This window comes from Moschus berezovskii, chromosome 13 (assembly GCF_049115385.1).
Source record: "Moschus berezovskii isolate FMDL1 chromosome 13, NW_MosBer_1.0, whole genome shotgun sequence".
Lineage (NCBI taxonomy): Eukaryota > Metazoa > Chordata > Mammalia > Artiodactyla > Moschidae > Moschus > Moschus berezovskii.
The window spans coordinates 52,135,603-52,153,764 of NC_142472.1; the positions used below are offsets into that span (position 1 = coordinate 52,135,603).

General features: G+C 42.5%; 1 protein-coding gene across 1 annotated transcript in view; it reads left to right on the forward strand.

The window, feature by feature from the left end:
- Positions 1-13,285: 13,285 nt before the first annotated feature.
- The window catches only part of TNFRSF19 (TNF receptor superfamily member 19), a 97,631-nt gene continuing 92,754 nt past the window's right edge, over positions 13,286-18,162 (forward strand). Inside the window, exon 1 of the mRNA XM_055426382.2 lies at positions 13,286-13,798. The gene's annotated coding sequence lies outside the window, so the exon portion shown is untranslated. The remainder of the gene's footprint in view (positions 13,799-18,162) is intronic.

The following is an 18,162-nucleotide window of genomic DNA, read 5'->3' on the forward strand; positions in this document are numbered from 1 at the left end:
CCATGATCTTCGTTTTCTGAATGTTGAGCTTCAAGCCAACCTTTTCACTCTCCTCTTTCACTTTCATCAAGAGGCTCTTTAGTTCTTCTTCACTTTCTGCCATAAGGGTGGTGTCATCTGCATATCTGAGGTTATTGATATTTCTCCTAGCAATCTTGATTCCAGCTTGTGCTTCTTCCAGCCCAGCGTTCTTCATGATGTACTCTGCATATAAGTTAAATAAACAGGGTGACAATATACAGCCTTGACGTACTCCTTTTCCTATTTGGAACCAGTCTGTTGTTCCATGTCCAGTTCTAACTGTTGCTTCCTGACCTGCATACAGGTTTCTCAAGAGGCAGGTCAGGTGGCCTGGTATTCCCATCTCTTTCAGAATGTTCCACAGTTTATTGTGATCCACACAGTCAAAGGCTTTGGCATAGTCAATGAAGCAGAAATTGAGTAACACCCAATCTGTTTTTTTTTTTTTTTTTTTGACAATGGAAATAGGACTAGTGTAATTCTGGGGTGGAATTGAGATACATCAATAAAAAATAACTTTGTCAAATAATACTAAAGAATTTATAGGGATTCCCTGGTGGTCCAGTGGTTAAGAAGCCACCTTGCAATTCAGGGGAAATCAGTTTGATCCTTGGTCCACGAAGATCCCACAAGGCCACTGAGCAGCTAAGCCCGTGTTTCACAGCTATTGAGCCAGTACTCTCGAGCCCACAAGCCGCAAGCACTGAAGTCCGTGCTTCTAGAGTCCATGCTCCACGAGAGAAGCCGCCCCAATGAGAAGCTTGCACATGGCAACTAGAGAGTAGAGTAGCCCCCACTCACCACAACTAGAGAAAACCTGCGTCCAGCAATAAACACCCAGCCAAAAATAATAAACAAAAATATTTTTTAAATTATAGAGGAAAAATAGAGATAGCATAATACATAAGACATAGCTTGGAAAACAGAGTACGTGCTAGTCCACCCATCGAGAGAGAAATAGAATCAAGGGTCTCAAATTTGAGAAGCAGCTCATTCCTGTAGACGTTAGTCATTTATTCATTCAGCCACTATTTACTGGCCATCTGCTCTGCCGAATCCCCTGTAAGATGCTGAGTTCCTAAAAGACATTGACCCAGTCCCTGAAGGATAATTCAGGTCTCCCAATAGTAATCATGCTTTAAAGTTTCTGTTTCAATTGAATGTGTACATAGTCATGTCTTCATGGGAATTTAGGTCAACTATTCCTCTCCCAATAGTGTTCCTGTGAGTTTACAGCTCATCTGTTTCAGTTGAAATGCTTGACTGGCTCCAGTAAGGCCAATCAGAAGAAAGTAGAGACAGTCCATCAGCAGATGATGACAATAAAAGTCCTTTCTGTTAACCACTCCCCCCCACCCCCAGGTTAACTATCCCACATTTTATGACTGTTAAAAACTTGAAAGGCCAGCTTACATAATTGTGAGCTTGAAATAACCTCATATACAATGAAAAGGAAAGTCTTGAGTTGGGTCAAATGCTCCAGGGGTTTACATCCCAGAGCAGCAAAGGAATATTTTCTCTGCCGTCTGCTTCTCCAAAGACGACAGCGGGACTGCGCAGAGCAGCATTTGTTAACAGGAGTAAGCTGATACCGTTGAGAGGGTCCAGAGCCCGGCACCCAGATGATCAAAGGAGCTGCTTGCGCATTAAGATCAAAAGCCCTGCCAGAGTGTAGACTGGCCGAGCAGTGGTGGGGGGAATGGATGCTGCCTGGGTGCGAGATAACAGCTCTACAAATATTTAAAAGGTGTTAACACCCCAGAAGGCAAGTCCTTATTTTGCTTCCTTGGGGGTGACATAATGTGAGAAATAGTAAAGGTAAAACTAAAAGCAAGAACAAAGTACCCAGGATATCTGGAAAGATTTCCTACAAGTAACGATTGAAGCTTTTTGCAAAATGTCCAGCATTTGATCCACAATGCCCACAGCAGAAACGAACCGCACAAAACTTACCTTCCTTGCAAATGTTGTCTTTCTTACCTTGTTACCCATCATTTAAGACTTACTAATCCACCTTCCACCTGTTGCCAAAATTCTTTCGTGTCCTTAAAGGTCCCATCAGTGACACTGCACCTACTTTTTGATCAAATACGATTTATGAAGACACATCATATAGACATTTACAAATAGGAAGCCTTTGGATGGTGGCCATCACTGATGTAATCCCTTGGGTTTTAGGGACCAGAAGCAAGCTTGAGAGGACTGTGCTCATCAGAGAGGCTGGGGGACTTCTCTACAGTGCACAAGCCTCATGACTGAGAAGAGAAAAAACCAGGTCTCGCCAACATGGGGCTGAATCCCAGTCTACAGCAATTTTGTGGTTGTTCTTTAGTCACTAAGTCATGTCTGACACTTTTGTGACTTCCTGTGTAGCCCACCAGGCTCCCCTGTCCATGGGATTTCCCAAGCAGGAATGCTGGAGTGGGTTGCTATTTCCTTCTCCAAGGGATCTTCCCAACCCAGGGATCGAACCCGCATCTCCTGCATTGGCAGTTGGATTCTTTACCCCTGAGCCACCTGAGGAAGCCCAGGAAAGAGTGGAAGCCCACAACAGTGGAAATACAAATGATCAATAAATATGTGAAACGTTGCCTAACTTCACTTGCAGTTAATACAGAATGAAAAATAAGACAATGAGATGATACTTTTCACCTATCTAGTTGACAAAAAGTGGAAAATACTGATAAATTTCAGTGTGAAGCAAGGGTGAAGCCTGGAGTAGAGAGGTCATGTTCATATGCTGCTGGTGATAATGCTAAACAATCCGCCCTTTTTGGAGGGTACTGCTGTGATACCCTAAGACGCTGACTGTATATCACTTGACCTAGCGATGTTCTAGGAGTCTTTCCTAATGAAATATTAGCATGTGTTGGCAAAGATATTAACTATGGTACCATTTACAATGACAAAACAATTGGGAATAACTTAATATTCACTAATAAGGAAACACCATGCTAGCATTCTGATACATTTCGTGTACAAAAGGTAAGTTTTAAAACAAAAAGGGGAAGGACAGCATAACCACCTTTTGTTTAAAAAAATATATGTACGTGTGTACATGGTGTGGAATGTATGGTGCATGTCTATGGTGTGGCAGAAGTGTGTGTGGTGTGTGTGTATGCTATGGTAAGTGTGTGGTGTGTGTACATGGTGTGTGTGCACAGTATGCTGTGTGTGTGCAGCATGTGTGGTGTGTGCACAGTATGGTAGATGTCTGCGTGCAGTGTGTGTGGTGTAGGCATGGTGTGGTGTTGCACATAGTGTGTGTGCATGACATCTGTGTGCAGTGTGTGAACCTGCTCAGATGCACACTTGGAAGGGCTCCCACTGCAGGGCTGGCAGAGTCAGCCTGTGTAATGGGATTAGCAAGGAAAGAAGGAAGGAGGGGAAGGAGTTCCTTTTCACCGTACACATTCAGTGTCCTTTGAATCTTTATTACAGATTCCTGTACTGATGTTCTGATCTCTGAGTCATGTTTCTCTTTTCCTGCTAGACCTTTCAAGAGGAAATGGTGCAATTTCTACTCGAATTCAAGCACAAGAGACCTTTTTCTTAGGAACTTCGTTTGAGGATAGTGACTTGTTTTGCAATCCACCCCCCGCCAGTGTCAGAGACGTTCCCAATAAAGGGACTGATTGTCAGAGACATTTGTTCCCTAAAGCTTTGCTCGTAGATGTGATTATGAGATAAAGCAGTGCCCAGCATTTCCTGTATTAAATATCACACTGAAGTAGCACTTCAGATCCTGACCAGAAGGTTAAACAAACAGGAGAGGAAGAACAACCTCATCAGAAACCTGCTTGCTAGATGCCTTCTCCTTTCAGGGTTTGCCAGTAATGAAAAGCTTCTTGCTTTAATCATTTAAATCCATATAATTTTTATAAAGAAGACTAAACCAGGATTATGGATGAAATGGATAATATCTTTTTACTTTACTTTTGTGTATTTATCCAGTTTTTAAAAACAAATAAATACTGTTTTTGTAATCAGAAAAAAAAAAAAAACAGTGCTTGAAATTTAACATTTTTAACAGGAGGACACATAAGCCTCCTGAGGGCATTTCTGTAGTCCAAGAAGCCCCAGTAATTTACAGAGGCTATTAACACTTAGGTTGGCAGGACTCCCTACTTGTGAAAACTAAAGCAGGGTTTTAGAAAGATATTTAATTAACAGAAAAATAGTGAAATAGTGTGATCTTGTAAAAGAACACAGTATTGGAGTCATACACACCTGAGACTGATTTTAGCCATGTGACTGTGGAAGACTGATATATCTTTTCAGCCCCTTGGTCTTCTGGCCCGTGAACTGAGGTAGTTGATTATGAACCTAGCAGAGGACAAGGCTGAAGGGAGGTAGTTAACCAGGAGATGTTGCTAATAGCTCTGCAGAACGCACATGAAAATGGAGAGTTTCACTGTGTCCACAACCTCTTGGAGACCCCAGAGGAGCTGTCAGATCATCAAGGCATCTGATGTGCACTGGACGCTTTTCTGCCTCTGATCACAGACTCTCGTCCTGGTGGCGTCCTGGGTGTACTAGGCCCCAGGGTCCTTCACTTCTGACCTTTTAGCAGTTGGGCTTCCTCCATCTTTCACTAGCTGAGGTCTTTGCTATTCATCATGCCATGTGCGTCCTTCCAGACCATACCCTTAGTCTTAGCACAGGAAGTTCTGTGACTTCTAGCATCTCCAGGCTTGTGCCCTCTCTGTAGGAAGCCTGTACCTCTCCAAGATGGCAGACTTACACCACAAGGCTACCCCCAATCCCCAACACACAGACCACCTCTACTGCGCTCCCAGGATTCCTCCCTGTCTCTGCTGTGACTCTTGCCCTCTACCATACACTTGACTGGTAAAGGCCCAGACAACCTTCGCTGATGGTGGGCATTCTGTCCCTCCAATAGGAAGGACTCACTCACTGTCTAGCTGTCCCAGTGAATGAAAATCCCTTTAACTGACAGAAATTTATACACAATATATACACATTCACTTCTTATTTCGAGAGAACCTTGTTAATCTTATGCATCCATCTAGAGTGGTGAATCCTTAACCTCTAACATGAATGAAGTATCCCCTCTGAAAACTGTCATAATACGCTTTGGACTTTGTGATGGTGTAATACTAAAATATCAGTTGTTCAGTCGATAAAATTTGTGTCCGACTCTTTATGACCCAAGGGACTGCAGCAAGCCAGGCTCTTCTGTCCTTCACTATATCTGAGTTTGCTCAAATTCATGTCCATTGAGTCAGTGATGCTATTAACCATCTCATTCTCTGTCACCCCCTTCTCCTCCTATCCTTAATCTTTCCCAGCATCAGGATTTTTTCCAATGAGTTGGCTCTTCACATCAGGTGGCCAAAGTATTGGAGCTAGGGAATAGCAAGCCACTCCAGTATTCTTGCCATGAGAACCCCATGAACAGTGTGAAAATACCACAGTGGCAATTTTTAAAAATCCAAGTTGTCCACATTCAAAGCTATAAAACATGTTGTTTGCCAAAATGCAAAAATATCTTTTGACTTCAACATGAGAAATGCTTAGAAAAAGCACAATACAGTGTGCTTTTCTCTTCCAAAGACAATTTTTTTCTCATCTGATAACGGTCAGAAATGACTCTCTTTTTTTGGCAACACTTTAAATAGCTGGGACTATGTGCTTCATACTTACCACATGCCAGTGCTATTCTAAGGTTGACAAAAACTCTAGGGAGTAGGTAGTCTTATTGCCCCAAGTTTTAAAGATAAAGAATCTGAAGTTTAAAGTGACTTACTGACACTCAGAATTTCATGTGGAAATACTGCAATTCAAGCCAGCACACCCTGGCATGAGCAACCATTCACTTAAGCAATGTGGCTCCAGCTAACACATTAGAGGGTGAAAAGTTGACTAGAACAGTTTCTTTTTGAAAAATTCCTTATATCTACTTCTAACAATGTATGCATCTCTTACTTGTATGGTTTCAATCCCTGTGTTGGGAAGAACCCCTGGAAAAGGAAATGGCAACCCATGCCAGTATTCTTGCCTGAAAAATCCCATGGACAGAGTCTGGCAGGCTACAGACCATAGGATCGCAGGGAGTCAGACACACTTGGCACCTGAGAATGCACACATGCACACAATGATCTATGAATCTGGAAAATAGAGACTAAACTCTGAGGCTCATACAACCTATAGGCTATGATCTTAAATAAAGTTAGGAAAGATCTCCAATGCAGTCATTTTTCACAAATTAAAAATAGCAACTGCATAGTGTATGCTTTATTAGAAGGTAAGTTTATGTCTGGGCTTCCCTGGTGGCTCAGTTGGTAAAGAATCCACCTGCAATGCAAGAGACCCCAGTTCAATTCCTATATTGGGAAGATCTGCTGGAGAAGGGATAGGCTACCCTTGTGGCTCAGCTGGTTAAGAATCTGCCTGCAATGTGGGAGATCTGGGTTTGATCCCTGGGTTGGGAAGATCCCCTGCAGAAGGGAAAGGCTATCCACTCTAGTATTCTGGCCTGGAGAGTCGGACATGGCCAAGAGACTTTCACTTTATATCTAGGGAATAAAGAATACCAATTTTACACAAACTTTCATAGAAAATGGAAGAGGATGAAACACTTCCAAACCCATTTTATGAGGCTGGCATTACCAAAAAAATAAAAAATAAAAAACACACCAAACTGAATCCAGCAAAATGTTAAAAAGCTCAGACAGCACAGCCAAGTCCTACGAATGCAAGACTGACCTCACCCAACGTTTAAAAATCAATCAGTGTAATTCACCGTATAAACTGAAGAAAAACCATGCAGTCATCTCAATAGATGCACAGAAAAGTGTGTCACAAAAGTAGCCATCCATTTATGATAAAAAATATATGTATTAGAAAATTAAGGATAGAGGAGGCTTTCCTTTAACTTGATGAGAAACAAAAGCCAGGACAAAAATCCTGACAGCTGCCATTGAACTTATTGCTGAAAGATGGGTGGTTTCTCCTTGATACTAGGACAAAAGCAAGGATGTCTTCCCTCCCCGCCCCAATTCGACACCCTAATGGAAGCCCTAGTAGTGCAGGAAGGCAAGAAAAAGTGTGTAAGCACGAATGGTTATCCATTTACTCCATCACTTTACTTTGCAATTCAGTTTTATTTTGCAGAACTACTCTATTACACTTCTTTTTAAAAGTAAATTCTATCTTTTCCTGATTTTATACAGCAATTATCATTATTCTGTGTGTTTTATGCCACCAACATTATGGTAGGTGCTTTTTCAATTTCATTAAATATTTTGACTTTAGATCAGCATTTCTTAAAGTAGACTTGTACTTTATCTAAAATTGTACTTCCTGATGAAGCAAAAATCTCTCTCTCTCTCTGTGGTATTATTCTGAAGACATTCCTTAGTGAATCTTTCTGTATATCCTCAACATTCCATTAGCAATCTAATTTCCTCATGTATCATGTCCAGCTTTCAACAAAAGATCATAAGGGCTGTCAAAATGCAACCTAACGCACAGTCCCAAGAGACAAAGCAAGCTTCAGAACTAGACTCAGACATGATGCAGTTTTTAGAATTATCACATAGGAAATTTAAACTAATTGTGATTAATATGGGCTTCCCAGGTAGTGCTACTGGTAAAGATCTCTCCTGCCAATGCAGGAGATGTAAGAGATGTGGGTTCGATCAATGGATTGGGAAGACCCCTGGAGAAGGGCACAGCAACCCACTCCAGTATTCTTACCTAGAGAATTCCATGGACAGAGGAGCCTAGTGGGCTACAGTCCATAGGGTAGCAAAGAGTGAAGTGACTGAAGTGACTTAACACATGATTAATATATTAAGGGCTCTGATGGAAAAAGGAGATAAGAAGAGATGTAAGCAGAGAGATGGAAACTCTAAAAGAGAAAGCGACATTCTTACAGTGGTCCAGTGGTTAAGAATCCATCTTGCAATGCAGGGGATGTGGTTCAATCCCTGGTTGGGGAACTAGGATTCCACATGCTGCAGAGCAACTCAGCCCATGTGCCACAACTGCTGAAGCCTGCACACCAGAACTAGAGAGTCCATGCACTGCAATAAAAGGTCCCACATGATGCAGTGGAGATCCCATTTGCTGCAACTAAGACCCCATGAAAGCCAAACAAATAAATATCTTAAAACTAAATTTAAAAATAAAAAAGAAATGCTAGAAATCAAAAACTTTGTAACCAAAATGAAGACTGCCTTCAGTAGGCTCAACAATCCACAGGACACAGTGAAGGAAACAATCAATGAACTTGAAGAAATATCAGTAGAAACTTCCAAGTTAAAATGCAAAGAAAAAAAATGAAGAAAATCCTGTGGGATAATTACAAAAGGCATAACACACTAGTGATGAGAATGTCAGCAGAAGAAAGAAAGAAAGAAAGGAACAGGAGAAATATTTTAAATAAATAATGACCACTGAGGATTGTCCAAAATTAATGATAAACACCAAACCATAGATCCAGGAAACTCAGAATCTACCAGTCAGGATAAACACAAAAAAATCTACGCGTAGGCATATCCTATTTAAGCCACAGAAAACAAAAGACACACTCTTGAAAGACATCTAAAAACAAAAATCAAAGCAAAAACACTTTCCTTATCAAGAAACAAGGATAAGAATTGCATCAGATTCTTGATAAGAAACTATGAAAGCAAAAGGAGAGTGGGGTGAAATATTTAAAATGTTGAAAGGTAAAGCAAAAAAAAATCATCAAAATATTCTTCAGAGAAAAGGAAAGTTTCCAGGTGGCGCTAGTGATAAAGAATCCGCCTGCTAGTGCAGGAGACCGTGGGTTTGATACCTGGGTCGGGGAGATCCACCGGAGGAGGAAATGGCTACCCACTCCAGTGTTCTTGCCTGGAGAATCCCATGGATAGAAGAGCCTTGAGGGCTACAGTCCATGGGGTCGCAAAGAGTCGGACATGACTTAAGGGACTTAGCATGCGCACATGAACCTAGAACTTGCAATACACATTTACAGTTTCTTATTCGACAGAATGAGAAGGAAGAAATTAAATTCTTTTTCTGCTCACAGATGTCAGGATTATTTATAGACAATCCCAAAGAACTGACCCAAATAAATGATGGAAAAATTCCTAGAACAAATAAGTGATAAGAGCAAGGTTGCAGGATATAATACACAAAAGTCAATTGCATTCCTATATACAACCACTGAACAATTGAAACTTGAAATTATAAACACAATGTCATTTATCTTAACAATCTACCCCCCAAAACTAAAATATTTAGGCATAAAATCTTTCAAATGTATTATATATATGAGGAAAAGTACAAAACTCTGATTAAAGAATTCAAAGAAGATCTAAACGAATGGACAGATATTCTAAGTCCTTGAATAGAGAGATCACTGTTAAGATGTCAGCTTTTCCCAGTGTGATATAAAGGCTCAATGGACTCTCAATCAGAATTCTATGTATGACACAGGACATTGCATTTGTCAAAACCTATACAACTCCTTTGTACAATTCTGTAATGGCAGTGAAACTATTCCATCTGAAACAGGATACTATGCATTTGTTAAAATCTGTAAGAACTGTGCAACACAATGAGTGACCTTTAGTGTGAAGTAGGAACTTCAGTTAAGAAAATGTATCAGGTCTTCCCTGGAGGTCCAGTGGTTGAGAATCTGCCTTGCAATGTGAGGGACACTGGTTCAATCCCTTCTCCGGGAAGATCCCCCGTGCCACAGAGCAGCTGAGCCCGTGTGCCACAACTACTGAGCTCATGTGGTGCCACTACTGAAGTCCACACTCCCAGAGCCTGTGCTCTGCAACCAAAGAAGCCACCGCAGTGAGAAAACCCACACACGGCAACACAGAGTAGCCCCCGCTCGTCACAACTAGAGAAAGCCCATGTGCAGCAATGAAGACCCACCACAGCCAGCAAATAAATAAATCTTAAATAATAATAATAATGCGTCAATACTGGTCCAGCCCCACGACACAGCCAGGTGGTAGAGACAGGATGTGGGGAGAACGAGATATGCCATCTACACAGGACGTGGCTCTAGGGATCAGAAATAAAAGACTTCAACTCAGTATTGTTCAACCGGATCATAACAGAGCGGGGTCAGACATATTTCTTATTGTCATAGCATATGACTTAATTTCTCAAATCTAAGATTCCCAGAGAGGAGAGAGGAAAGCTGTCCAGGGACTCCCCTTCATGGAGCCCTGCAGAAGCAACCACGGTGTGTCCACGTCCCTACATTGCAGGAGCCTCCGTGGGCACAGCCCTCACACGCTGGGTCAGGAGGTCAAGCCTCGTTCCAGGCGGCCTTCAGCCACACTCTGCTCCTGGTGACATAGGTGGTCCTAACCTTGCTTCCTGACATCTCACATGTGGGGGGCTCTCGGCCACAAGAGAAACAACTCAAAATAATTCTCAGCCACTGGGTGAATAAACTCTTCCTTTGGAGATGATATCACATTGCTAGGCTTCCCTGGTGGCTCAGTGGTAAAGAATCTACCCGCAATGCGGGAGACCTGGGTTTGGTCCCTGGGTTGGGAAGATCCCCTGGAGGAGGGCATGACAACCCACTCCAGTATTCTTGCCTGGAGAATCCCATGGACAGAGGAGCCTGGTGGGTTACAGTCCATGGAATGGCAAAGAGTCAGACACAACTGGGTGTGCACACATCATTGCGTCATCATTGTCACATTTCTAGACGTATTCTGAAGTACAGATTTTCCTTGGTGAGGTTCGTGTAAACGGAGATCACTTGAGTGGTCTTCACTGAAGTCCCTGCTTTCAAATGCATCCTGCCAGGTTCCAATGGAAGTGTCAGAATCCTAACTCGGCCCCTCACCTAATTTCCATTGGTGTTGAACTCTATGAATACATGAGGATTTTACATGCTTATCTGAAGAGCCTCACAGAGCAACTGTGTGTGTCTATGTATGGTCAATAGCTCAGTCGTGTCTGACTCTTTGCAACCCCATGGACCGTAACTCTCCAGACTCCTCTGTCCATGGAATTTCCCAGGCAAGAATACTGGAGTGGGTTGCCATTTCCTCCTCAGGGGGATCTTCCTGACTGAACCCACGTCTCCTTCGCATCTGCTGCTGGTAAGTCTGCTGCTGGTAAGTCTGCTGCTAAGTCGCTTCAGTCGTGTCCGACTCTGTGTGACCTCATAGACAGCAGCCTAGCAGGCTCCTCCATCCTTGGGATTCTCCAGGCAAGAATGCTGGAGTGGGTCGCCATTTCCTTCCCATTTCCTTCTCCTTCACATCTAGGGCTTATAAATTAATATGTTGGTGTATCAGGAACATAGCTTCTGAGCGCTGCTTGGTGGAATATGGATTTCACACTAGGGGCAAGGCTGGGTTAACTCAGAGAAGAAATGAACACATGGCCACTGGGAAATACTTTGTCCTTTTTGGTATTCTCTGTGTATTCTGTGGAGCCAAAGTAATGTTACGTGGAGTCCAAGTATCACAGGAGTTTTCCTGGTGTACTTTTGAGAAGTCATAGGAAATCATACCTTGATCATATACTATCTGAGCTCTAAGCATCTTTGAGAAATGACCTGTGGGGGAGGAAAATTATACAAGAAATGCTGGGGGAAATGATTACTTAAATGTTAAATACTGTGAACTCAACTGTGGAAACCAAAAATTTTGCTATCAGAATTTGTTTGAGAATCCAAGACATCTGGAAATACACCATAAACTACATTTTCAAAACTCACATGAGGAAAGAATTAGATGAAACTAATTAGGAAGAGGAGTATATAACTTATATAAATTAAATTCTATTGTCTTCTAAGTTTTACAAAAATATTTTTAACTGACTTCTAAAGGATGGCAAGTTGCCATTAGAAAACAGAAAAATTTCCTTCAGGCCATAGATAAGTGGCCTGGAATTCAGAAATGTACTGTATCCTGGATTGTAAGATGGAAATTTGAAATTATTTTCTATTTTGATAAATACTAAAAATAAACTTATTTTATTGAATCTGCTGTTGTTCACGAAGGATAGTCAGACAATTCTAAATAATATGTAATAACTTTCAGGTTAAAACATGAATAAATAGACTAAATGTGATGACTTTTAGTGAGTTAGGAGTCCAAACTATGGGTTTAGGAGAAATGGCCTTAAAAGGCAAGGAACACAGCCTTCTTTATTTTTGTGAATTTTATTTTTTAATATTTATTTATTATATTTAATTGACTGGGCCAGGCCTTAGTTATGCGGGATCTAGTTCCCCCATCAGGGATCAAACCAGGGAAGTCCTTCTTTTGTGAATTTTAAATACTTGATAGGTGTTAATGAATTATACCCATTTAAGAGTCACTGGAAAAGACTCTGATGCTGGGAAAGGTTGGGGGCGGGAGGAGAAGGGGACGACGGAGAATGAGATGGCTGGATGGCATCACCGACTCTGTGGACATGAGTTTGAGTGTACTCCGGGAGTTGGTGATGGACAGGGAGGCCTGGCGTGCTGTAATTCATGGGGTCGCGGAGAGTCGGACACGACTGAGCGACTGAACTGAACTGAACTGAACTGAAGAAGTACACGTAGTTTTTAAAATGTAATTTTCTGAATCCTAAACCAAGATCAAGACTGTCGGGCCCAGTGGCTTAAGTGAGAGGGTGAGAGATATCAAAATACTGGGTAACTTAGTTATCTGCTCGTTCAGTTCAGTTCAGTTCAGTCGCTCAGTCGTGTCCGACTCTCCGCGACCCCATGAATCACAGCACGCCAGGCCTCCCTGTCCATCACCAACTCCCGGAGTTCACTCAAACTCATGTCCATCAAGTCGGTGATGCCATCCAGCCATCTCATTCTCGACTGATTAAAGCGCCGGTGATTAATTGGCAACGTCTAATAATTTAAGTTTCAAGGAGAAGACAGGTTACTCAAAATCCGTAAGGACTGGTCACAGGGAAGGCCGGAACAGCCTTTGAAGAGAGGTCACCCTCTCCCTCGGGGTCCCCACTGCTCCTCGGAACCATCCTGGAGACCGGACGGTCTGCGGGACGCACCGCGGTTCCTCCGAGATAAAAGGGCAGATAAAGGCTGTGTCTCTGGCAGCCGGGACGGCTCGGGGGTCCGCTCCCCACGGGGTGGCCCCGCAGCAGCGCCCAGGCGTTGCCGCTGGGGCCGCGGGCGCGCGGCGGATAGGAGGCGGCCGCCCTGCCCCAGGGCGCGCTCCCCGCGGGCGGCAGTCCTGCCAGGCGGCGGTGAGGTCATGGGACCGGCGGCTCCGCGAGATGAAAGGGCCCCGGCGCGGCCCGCTGGCACCAGGCGAGGCTCCCAGCGCGCAGCCCCGGCGCAGCGCGGGGGCCGGAGCGCCGCGGGCCCAGACTCTCAGCCCGGGCCGGGGGGCACCGCGGGGGCCTCCTGGGTGCCAGGGAAGAGAAGAACGACGGGATCCGGGTCAAACAAAAGAATCCGAGGGCGGGGAGCCGCTGGGGCGGCTACCTGCTTGAAAGGAGCGTTCCGAGAGTCCTGCGCGCGCGCGCGCGTTCACACACACACACACACACACACACACAGCAACTTGGCCTGCCTTTGATGTGCGGCAACTGATCACCGATCAGATTACCGGCATTTCATCTCCCTGCTCGTCTGCCTTTGATCTGCAGGCTTCATTTTCTTTTCCCGGGTTGGAGGTTTCGTCTGGGCTTGTGCCGACATACATTTTTGGGAAGGTACAAGCGTTGGGCGCAGAAGGGCTGCCAAGGAGAAACTCGGTTGCCGAAACGGGTGGTGAGTCCTTGGAAAGACTTCAGCACGTTGAAGGTACAGCGATTTCTGTTTGTTGTGGCTTTCGGTGCACTTTTCCTGCGTGTTCTCAGAAAAGAGGGTTTTAGTCTAGGGGGCCACGAGCATTTCTGTCCTTGAGTACTCTGTGTGTGTGTGGATGAAAGGAAATCCGATACTCCGGGGTCGGTTTGGTAGTTTGTACAAAGGGTTTGCAATCTGCCGCGCACATTTTACTTGGAAATGAGTTGTTCCAACAGGACCGAAGGGGAGGGAGCTAACTTGAGCTATCTCCCCCGCCGCTTCAGAGCCCAAGGTCTGCAGGCTGTAATTGCTCTAAGTATTTACAAGTTGCTTTACTCAGTAAACAGGCGGAGGGACTCCATGGATGCCAATATTTTCCTGTTTTCTCATAGAAAAGAGCACTGCATCTCTGGTAATACTGTTTCTTTATTTCTTCTCACCTCCAAGACGCCGGCCTAAGAAATACATTTCCTTATGCAGTATGTCCCCTCCAAGGAAGCACTGGAGAGCCATTCAAGTACGATTAAAGCTCTTTTCTGGGTAAAACTGAAGAATTGTCAGACATTCTGAGGTTAGGTTAGGTTGTGCTGAGTTTGGTTTAAAAAGAAATCCTCTGGTGATCTTCTGGAACCTTTGCACAAACCTCAAGTGCAGACACATCCCGGAGGTTAATATTCCTAAACTGACATGTACTTTTAATGCAGTGACAGCTGTTGTGAGTTAAAATTTGCCAACTGTTTATGAAAACTGGGTGATCCACAGTTATGATGTTACACAGTTTTTAGTCCCATTTTCCCTTTAGTTTACGCTCAGTGTGGCAAAACCAAAGTATATGGCTGTGCTGAATTTACAAGTTACGTGCACAGTGTAAGAGCACCATGTTCATATTAGTTCATATTAGCATTTAATGTTTTGGTCTTAGTTTTACTTGGGTAGAGTACGTATCATCACGGTAGTCTATTTAATGCCAGCCGAACCACAAAACAAGTATAAGTGATGAGATCAGTTATTTTTTAGTCAGAAATTCTGATGAGACCGGAAGGGCCTAATGAGCCTCATTTCATGTGTAATTAATTTTTCAGAGCCAATTAATTAAATTGCTTTCTAAATTTCCTCTTGATATTTGAAGGAGCGTAATTAGCATTGTTTACTTAATTTTAAAACTGATAGCTGTTAAGTGGAGATTATTTAAAACCTTACCAAACTGACTTTATTTTTAAGATGTATCAGTAAGAATTTAAAAGATTTAACTCCTGTTTTTAGTCATGCCAAGAGAGGCATTTAAATTTTTGTTTTACTGACAATGTGACAAAGCATGTTCACAAAATCCTGAATGATCAGCTTAGGTTGATTTTTCTTTTCATTTGTTTGCCGAAAAAGTCCTCTTTACGTCACCACCGCAGCAATAATGTTCACATTAGGATAAAGACAATTAAACTTTTAAAATAATGACTGGAGAAGATGCCTAATGAAATAGTGTGCTTAAGAATTTGGTCATTTAGTTCAGATTTGGGACTTAAAATTTTTTTAATGACTATTATTCTGCTACTAGGCTCATTCTAACAAACACACACTTTTTCAACAGAAAACAAAAGGGAGAATTGGCAATTATCTGATTAATTTAGGCTTTGCAGAGAGCTTGCTTGGGCAAGTCAAGTCATTGAAAATCCACTTCAGGGTCTGAATTAATTCAGGGAATTGTTTACATCTTGTGTCTTGGTTGAGAAAAGAAGCAGATTGTATATGATTTTAAAAGAAGGATGCCTATTGCTAAATGTACAGGTACAGTCTTAAAAGTCATCTCTGAACTGACTGCTTTATGTTGATCTTGACTGTGATTTAAATCTGTAAGATTTCCACTGAAGAAAACCCTTACATTACATTCTTCAAAGCCTTTTCCTATCTGATGCTTCAATGGCAGCTTTGTTACTGCAGAAACTCCAAGACTTCAAAAGACTTATTTCTAGTCCTGATTCTCTCACTGATCAGCTATGTGACCTTAGGGATTCACTTCACTCCCCAGTGTTCTCATGTGGGGAATGAGGGAGTGGACCAGATCGTCCTCCTGAAATAAGCAGGGTGGAATTTTTATAGCTATTGTACAGATGAGGAAACTAGGACTGCGGAAAAGTCGCTTGACTTTCTTAATTAAGTTACGTGGCCAGTTTTCCAAGTCTTGGTCCTGTGTCCTTCCCAGTTCACCATGGATATTTTCCAACACCTCCTAAAACAAATGCACTGCTGACTGGAGAACAGGGTTAGTTTGAAAGATCAAGATAACCACTTCCTTCTGCTGTGTAGTTTTTGTTTCCATGAGAGATGTGTCAATCAACTGGACCAGTCCTCTGATTTGCCAACAACTGCTGTTGCTTCTATGTTTCTAAGCAGTCTGAACACAATTACTGCCACACATAATTTACCAGAACATTTAAAGTAATTTTCACAAAAATTTAATATTTCTATGCAATGTGGAATTATATATACTTGTGTATGTGTAGATACAGGTGTGCATATATATATTATGCACATATCTTGATATTATATGCACACTCTTTTTGTGTTTCCAAGAAATTGACAGTTTCTTGAAGGATGTCAGTGAAAAGTGAAAAGTTTAATGTAATAGTTAACTAAAGGTTGTTATTCCTCCCTGGAGAGTCCCAGTGGGATTTTGTGAGATTTCAGTTTACAGATTCAATATGGGCTTGTACATTATGTATATTTCATATTACATTTGCTTATATTAAGAATTCTTGAGCAAGGTTTCACTAACGCCTTCTGGGATTTTTTTCTTGGAAAAAAAAATATATCTCTTGTGAATAAATTTATTTATTGACTATAAATTTTTCACATATACACGGATCTCAGGGTCAAATAGCTATCTCTCATGTGTTATCACCCTCATAAAGATTTCATATAAAGCTTTATAGATTATTACTTAGTAACATTCACTAGCATTTATTAATGCACTAGTTATTAATTCACTCAGATCTATGGAGTATGTATATGTCAGGCACTCTGACAGTATTTTTAGGACACCATCTCATTTAAATTTCCAGCAATTAATTTTGTCGCTGTAATTATACAGATGAGAAAAGTGAATCTCAGAGGGATTAACTATCAAGTGCAAGCTCACAGGACTAATTAAGTGCACCACTGGAGTCTGATTTCAATTCAGGTTCTTTTGTTTTAGGGCTGGGCTGTTAATTCTGTTATAAGAATTGCATGGAGCTGAACTTGACTGTTGGCACACATTACAGCCAAAATTTTAGGAGGGTGAATGGGCTTTTTAAAAAATTTTGTTTGGTATATTTTATGAGAGTTATTAGAATTTTTTGATCGAGTTTTCCATCGTTGGCCTAGAATCTTCAACTATAAAGGACCTCGGGATCTAAGTCATTCTTTCGCTGCTTCAGGACTGGACCACACTCATGCATCCATCATTGGTATGGTTGATCAGATTCTCTGTGATAGCAGGGCCAGTCCAGGACACCCTGGAAGCTTTCAGAAACCAGTGCACCATTAAGGAGTGATTCTTTAACATGTTGTCAGCACTGCTTAGAAGAATGGGCTATGAAAGGGGGCGTGAGGAGGCTCCTGGTGGCCATGCTCCCTCAGGTCCACTCACTGGCTGAAATCACCACTCCAGACTGACCATCTCTCACATCCTTGCTTGCAAAGTACTTCAGCATCACCCATTGTGACTTAACTCTGCCCTTTGATGAGGAGGCGGAGGGAGATAACATGGGGGTGTTGAGCAACTTGATCAGACTGATTCTTCCAACATGACCCGCTCCCTTTCTGAGAAGCTTTCTGAGAAGTACAGCTTTCTCCATCCTGTCAGTGGCGCCCAGGACTTAGACAGCCCTACAGCCTAGCCCTGGGGGCTGCTGCCCAGTAAGCCTGCTTCTTAATCCCACCATGTGCAGAGTAGTCAGTCCTCTGTGTTTCTTGGAAAGCAGAAAGGTAGCATCATGGCTTGCTTCTTCTCTCAATAAACAGAAGATTTTGACCAACGTGATGTCATAAACTCACCAGGATCCGTGCACCTGCTGCAACTTACAGCAGTTTTGCTCTATAGATATCATGAGTTTAACATTATATCAACCGAATAAATACCCTCCTTGGCCTGTGTTAGTCACTCAATCATGTCCAACTCTTTGTGACCCTGTGGACTTATAGCCCACCAGGCTCCTCTATCCATGGGATTTCCCAGGCAAGAACACTGGTTGTCATTCCCTTCTCCAGAGGATCTTCCCGACCCAGGAATCAAACCTGGCTCTCCTGCATTGCAGGCAGATTCTTTACCATCTGAGCCACCAGGGAAGCCCTAAGCCACATGTATTAATTTATGCATTCTTGGTATGGTGATTATTATATTA